We start from the raw sequence: 6,982 nt of genomic DNA, 5'->3' as shown, positions 1-6,982 counted from the left end.
TCAACATTTCCCGAGTAGATGTCTTGGACTATCGCGGCAGTCATGTAGAAAAATAACAATGGACTATGGCCAACGGGCCGATACGTAAGATTGTTTTGTCTGTGGACGCATTGCATGTTCTTGCTTCATGAAGAATCCCGCTGTCATTCGCGCTGGGATTCTGAATAGAAATGATGACAAGGAAATAATGACAAGATGTGCTGCCGTCCTTGTTGTTAGTGGGATACAAAAAAAGATGGAAGCAAGGAAAATGTTACGTGCATGAGAGAAGAGAAAACAGAGATATACTAAGAAAATAAATATGAAACGAACACAAAAGAGGAAATAAGAAAGAAGATGCAGAAAACAGAGAAACAGTAAAAAAAAAATAAATAAAAGAAACAGAAAATGTAGCCAGAAATAAGGAAGATAAATGTTTTAAAAAAAGTGGAGGAGAGAAAACACAAGATGCGAAAGCATAAGAAGGAATTAAAGAAAAAAATGAAGGAAAAGGTAAAATACCACGCATTCATGTATAGTAGTATCCATATATATATATATATATATATATATATATATATATATATATATATATATATATATATATATGCCAAGTAATCTTATTTACCATACACATATTGTTATACTACTAACTTTTTGTAACTGTTGAAGTAAATACTGAACATCTATATGGCATATATTGTATCACTGTATAATATTAGATGTGTAAATACATAAAATAATAATGAAAATATGTATATATATATATATATATATATATATATATTACTTAAAAAAGATAAGTTGTTTTTAATTTACCGAATCATGATTTCATGCGTGAGCACAAGATCTTCGGACAACATGCATTTTGAGTCAAATTAACAGTACATTATTATTCACCACCGAAAACATGGTTATAGTAAATTAATATTAAAGTAATATTAAACTCCATCTGAAAAAAAGCGTCAGCCATTGTATGAAATTGCAAAATATAATTCTGAACTTGATATAATGCCATTTTCTGTATCTATCTATCTATCCATCTATCTATCTATCTATCTATATATCTATCTATCTATCTATCTATCTGAGTATGAAAGATTATATGACTATTTCTACAGTCAACCAACTTCGCAGCACACAAGAGTCATGACAGCAAACAAACCGAAAATCCAAAACTCTAATTTCGCCCTTATTTGGGCTCATCAGTTAAATATATCCGAACTTTTGCATGCGAGGCGAATAGTGTGTATGACGCGTTTGCTCATCTAGGTGAATACTCGCCTTGCACGCAAAGGGCTCGGAGTTCAAATCCCGAGTTCGGATATGTCTAACTGAATGAGCCCAAATTGGAGCGAACTAGTTTTGGACTTCCGGTTTGTTTGCTGTCATGGCTCTTGTGATGTGGTGACCTTGTTTGGCTCTGGAAATAATTATATATATATATATATATATATATATATATATATATATATATATATATATATATATATTAGTTATGGAACATTCAATAGTTTTCCCGATCCGGATACAATTACCGACTCTGATTCTTTATAAATCTCTAAATATAAGTATTTGGAGGTGGATTTAAATAACAAATGTTTTAGTTTAGAATTTGTTTGAGTTCCAAAATCTTTCGTTATCACAGCTAAAAATAGTTTAGAATATGGAATCACATCACACTAGACTTGCAAAGCATTCGGTTGATATAACGTGAATGTTGTCGAATTGTGACGTCAAGGAACCGGGTGCGTGAGAGCGAGAATTTGCGAGTTTTGTGACGAGATTCACGTTCGATGGAGTGATTTTTGAAAAGGGATCAAGATCCGTCCCGTGGAAGCGACGAGGACAGTTGGTTCTTGGAAGCGATAGAAGATGGAGTAAAAATCCAAGACCCCTCTCCATTGCTTGATATAAGGGGTTAGCGAGAAATAGCGACACGTCTTCGACCTGATGGTGAAAGCAGAAATAGACACAATTATATCAAAAAATGAAAAAGTAGACTTACGCCCATTTCATTTACAGAGAGCGAAGACCACGAGGAAGAGAGACAGACAATACAAGCACGTACGTCGCACTCGTAAATATTTAACAGTTCCTCGAATGAATAAATTAGATCAGTTCATATACTGTAGAGCCTCTTTCTCATATAAAGACATTCTTGAAAAACCAAAAAGGATGGATTTGCTGTAACTTCAACTGAAGTAAATAAGTAACAAGTCATAGCGTTATGAACAGAATACATAAAAACAAACTGGAAGTTATAAATATTTATGGGAGTATACAACATGTGTTTATTTGCCGCAACGTGATTTTGAGCAACACAAAAGGGGGACATATTGTGAGTCGGGATGACAGAGATAACGCTGGGACTACGCGATGTAAAGAAATAAAAAAAAAGAAAGAAAAACAACGTTTTGGTCCAAAATTAAAAAAAAAAAAAATAGAAAGAAAAAAGAGAGATGTTGAATTATTTGTTCAGTGATCGCGAACTAGGGAGATAAGCGCCTTTTTTGCTCGCTTGGGGTTCGTGTTTGATTATAATAAAATATAAAAACACTATGACAGAAAAGAGAACGAAAACAGGGAGAAAATGTTGTTCGATTAATGTTGTCGGGGGTAAAAATGAAAAAAAAAAATCGAAGATTCTTATTTAAATGAGGCTTGAAAATAGAAATTATGTTGTTCTTAATACTTTGTTGCTGTTGTGAAAACAAATCCATGCGCGTGCAAATACGTTAGCAAAGAAGATAATTCAACACACTAGACGATTACACACGCACGCACACTAGTATCTATAAAAATAATTTCTGTTATAATCGAGCATGCAATTTTATTTTCTATTTCTATTGTTTTCGCTTTTCACCTGTGTTAATTAATTAATCAAGAAAATAAAAAAGATGTTTTTAACAATGGACAGCCACTGAAAGGAAAACTTTCTCTCACTCCTTGCAACCTCGTGATTCTGTTTGCATGACAGTATTTTATTTTCAGTTGAGGACTTGAATGATGTTTTGTCATGATTTGTGTTTAAATTGTTGTGATGTGTATTGTGATTCGCATGAGGTGCATCCGTAGGTGTATCAGAATTTGGAGGAAATTTTTGACAAAAAACTGCGAATAAAATATAAAAAACTTGTAATTTCTCTTTTTAAAGTGGGTTGTTTATTTTCTTTATGGAATATACTTCCAAAATAAACTATTAAAGTTGTTTTAAAAATAATAGAAATATTATTTTTTATTTTTTCAAAAACAGTGTTTACAAAGTGCCTGCTCGCCTTCATGCAGCCATTTTGTTTACGTAATGAAATCAATTGAATTTTACGAGGTAATTTATTTTCAATTTTTTCAATTTAAAACTCTATCAAAACTTTTCTACTAGTTAAATTTTTACGATATTTTCAGGGTCAATGTAAAATTTTATGCTCTTTCCAATAAACCGAATATAATATTCTAGACACGGTTTTTTTTTAAATTCACCCCCCATTTTGAAATGTCTATTAAAACGAAAATTAATTTTCTCACCTCAAAATTATATATCACAAATTGAAGATAAAAGATCAATAAATAAAATAAGCTAATTTAAAACAAAACAACAAAAAAAAAACACAGTTATTTGCAAATTTACCTGTAAACGCCAAAGTTTAAAACCTTTTTAAAAAACCACGTTGAATTTTTTAAAGTGAAACCTTATAATATTCTCATACTGCACAGAAAGTTTCGTTTAATTACGACACTTATTTCTATTTCATTCAATGTTTTTTAGATATTAAAAAAATTCACTCCATAAAGAAGAAATAAAATGTATTAAATAAGAAATTCATGTATTTCCTTGAGAAAAGAAAAAAAATTCTTCGACTCGTTTTTATAAGGCAAAAACATAAGTAAAATGTGACTAGTTTTCATTTATGGTGACACATCTTTCTTCACGCACGAGGCTAGACGGCTAACGCGAACGTGTGGTTTTTACGTCATTCTGTTCATCTGTATTTCAAAAAAGAACAAACATCACTTCTTGTGTCTCGCTAACAACGTAACAATACTTACGTGATGGCGGGTTTTTCAAATAGTTGTTTTAAAAAATGATTTTATTTTAAAAAATACATGGAATTTAAAATATAAATATGGATAGATTCTTAACAATGAAGAATAGAGGTGCCCATTGAATAGTATTTTTATAGGTAAGTGATTTTTTGGAATTCATATATACATATATTTATCGAAGCAAGTCCAAATTAGTTGATTTTCTTTAAATCTTTTTTTAAATAAAACTGACTTCAAAACACAAATATTGCATAATTTGCTATTAAACCTGTTATTTTTTTTAAATTTGGTCTTTGCTCCTTCAATTGAAAAAGAAAATAGGGTTTAAATTACATTTTTCAAGTAGTTATAACCTTGGAAATATAGGATGTCGAATTATTCAATTTTTTTTTCACGCATTTTTAATGTCGATTTCTGACACACCTAGTGCATCCGTTATTTACATTTGTCATAGTGCGCGTTAATGATAACTCTTTTGTTGTATGTTTTCGTTATTGTTCTTCTCTGAAAAGATAATTGGTTGTTTTTCTTTAAGTTCACTTATAAATAATAATAATAATAATAATAATAATAATAATAATAATAATAATAATAATAATAATAATAATAATAATATTAATGATCAGCGCTGACGCTGGTTGTAATTTTCGTATGAAATTAATCATCCACAAGAAGAGAAAATAAAAATAATTATTTACAGTTTTTCATAAGAGAAACAAAGTAGAAAGAATAATAAATGTAGATTATAATTTCTTTTTCTAGTACTTTGATAGTATTCAAACGGAACTGTTTTTGATTTCTATTTTAACAACCGATTCCTTGCTTGTCGGGCGGGTGCTTTTTCGCAGTGTGTGTGGGACGGTGGAAGTCTCCCTCCGAGTTCAACAGACTCCGAAACTTTAGCTCAAACTTATTTTCTCTGCTCTGCATTTCCTTATGTATGGAGGATGGTGTGGGTCGAAGCGGACATGGGGGTTTCATCTAACCAACCCCCGCTCGCTACGTTACACTCTGGTCCGCTCTGATTAGATTATCAGCCACATTCCTCATGTATTCTAATCAGGTAACTTTCCGCGGGGATGCCATTGTAAGTACTGTAGAGATACTTGCCTGAAAATAATGGAAATCGGTCGGGGACTGATCGAATTAGTAAAAGTGTCTGACCTATTTTAGTTTAGATTACAGAGCTTTTAAAAAATTTTCTTTTAAAGAGCCTACTGAAAGATATCTATTGTAAAAAACCTCACCTGTCTGTTAGTGTATGTATGTATGTATATATGTATGTATGTATGTATGTATATATGTATGTATATATGTATATATGTATGTATGTATGTTTGCATGTCTGTCTAAAACCTCCGACAGAGGCAACGGATTTTCACACGATCGGAATCATTTTGACGCTCGATCCTTCAAACGACAAATATCGAAAGATTGGTCAAAAACAATAATTCCTTCACACTCAATTGGGCACTTTTCTACAGGGAGGGGTCGCGTTTTTTCACCGACATTTTCAAAAGTCATCCCCTCTTTTTGGTTCAATAGCCTTAATTTAAACCTACGTCCTTCCGGTTTGGCGATGGGCTCAACAGCTAACGCGTCATGTTTTTTCTCACTTTTTTTCCTCCTTCGCGGTACAGGTTCGAGCCTGCCTGCCTACTACCACCTTTTATTTGCTCAACCAACACCCTTACACACACCTCCACTTTCTTTTCCGCCTTCGCGTCACGGGTTAGAGCATGCCTGTTTACTACAAATTTTTCTTGCCCAACACACACCTGCAAACACCCGGGCAACGCCGGGCACCCAGTCTATTATATAAATCTCACCTATGTGTTTAAATGTATGTATGTATGTATGTATGTATGTCTCGAAAAAGTTTCGACAGAGGCGATGGATTTTCACGAAACCGGTATGGTTTTTAAGCTCCGTCCTTCGTACGACAAATATTGAAATGTTGGCTAAAAACATTAATTCCTTTACCCTCAATTAGGCACTTTTCTACAAGAAAGGGTCACTTTTTTCGCCGATATTTTCGAAAGCCATCCCCTCTTTTTGGTTTATTAGTTTTAATTTAAACATTCGCCAGTTCCGGTTCGGCGATGGAGGCAACAGTAAAGACGTCAAATCTTTTCCCCATTCTTTGCTTTTTCTCGTACGGGTTCGAGTCTATCTGCCTACTACTACTTTTTTTTTTGCTCAACACACATCCAGGCTAGTCTATAATATAAATCTCACCTGTCTGTTTAAATGTATGTATGTACGTACGTATATATGTATGTATATCTCGCAAAAACTTTTAAAAGAGGCGCCGGATCCTGACAAGATCGGTATCGTTTTTAAGCTCGACCTTTCGGACGAAAAATAACGGAAAAATTGCCTAAAAACATTAATTCGTCACCCTCAACTGGGCATTTTTCTACAAGGAAGGTAGTTTTATTTGCGTCTCCATTTCTGTAAGTCATCGTATCGGTTGGAATGACTTTACTAATTTCAACGTTCCAAATCCGAACTTCCGGTTGTGTCATGAAGTAGGGGTAAGACGCCAGGTTTTATTTCACTTTTTTTCGCCTTCGCGTCACGGGTTCGAGCCTACCTGCCTACTTCCACTTTTTTCTTTGCTCAACGCACACCTCCAAACACCCAGGCAACGCCGGGCACACAGGCTAGTTTATAAATAATTCTTTAATAAATAGCGAAATGATTTTGTTTCACCATAATGGAATTATCAGTCTGGAAGATAACTGTTCAGCCGGTCGTACGATGCTGATGGCTACTGATAGATATTGATAGATACTAAAACAAGTAAGTGTGCATGTGTGCGAAGGTTAATTATACATATCTGACAGATGTATGCGTTTATATATGGATACATTTTGGCTATGTACAGATTAATTCGGTTGACATACCGGTTTCCGTTAGATCATCGAAGTTAAGCGACGTTGAGCCTGGCCCGTAC

This window comes from Euprymna scolopes, chromosome 5 (genome assembly GCF_053919585.1).
Source record: "Euprymna scolopes isolate OS-2025 chromosome 5, ASM5391958v1, whole genome shotgun sequence".
In the NCBI taxonomy this organism is placed as follows: Eukaryota; Metazoa; Mollusca; class Cephalopoda; order Sepiida; family Sepiolidae; genus Euprymna; species Euprymna scolopes.
Note: the sequence above shows the minus strand (reverse complement) of the source record.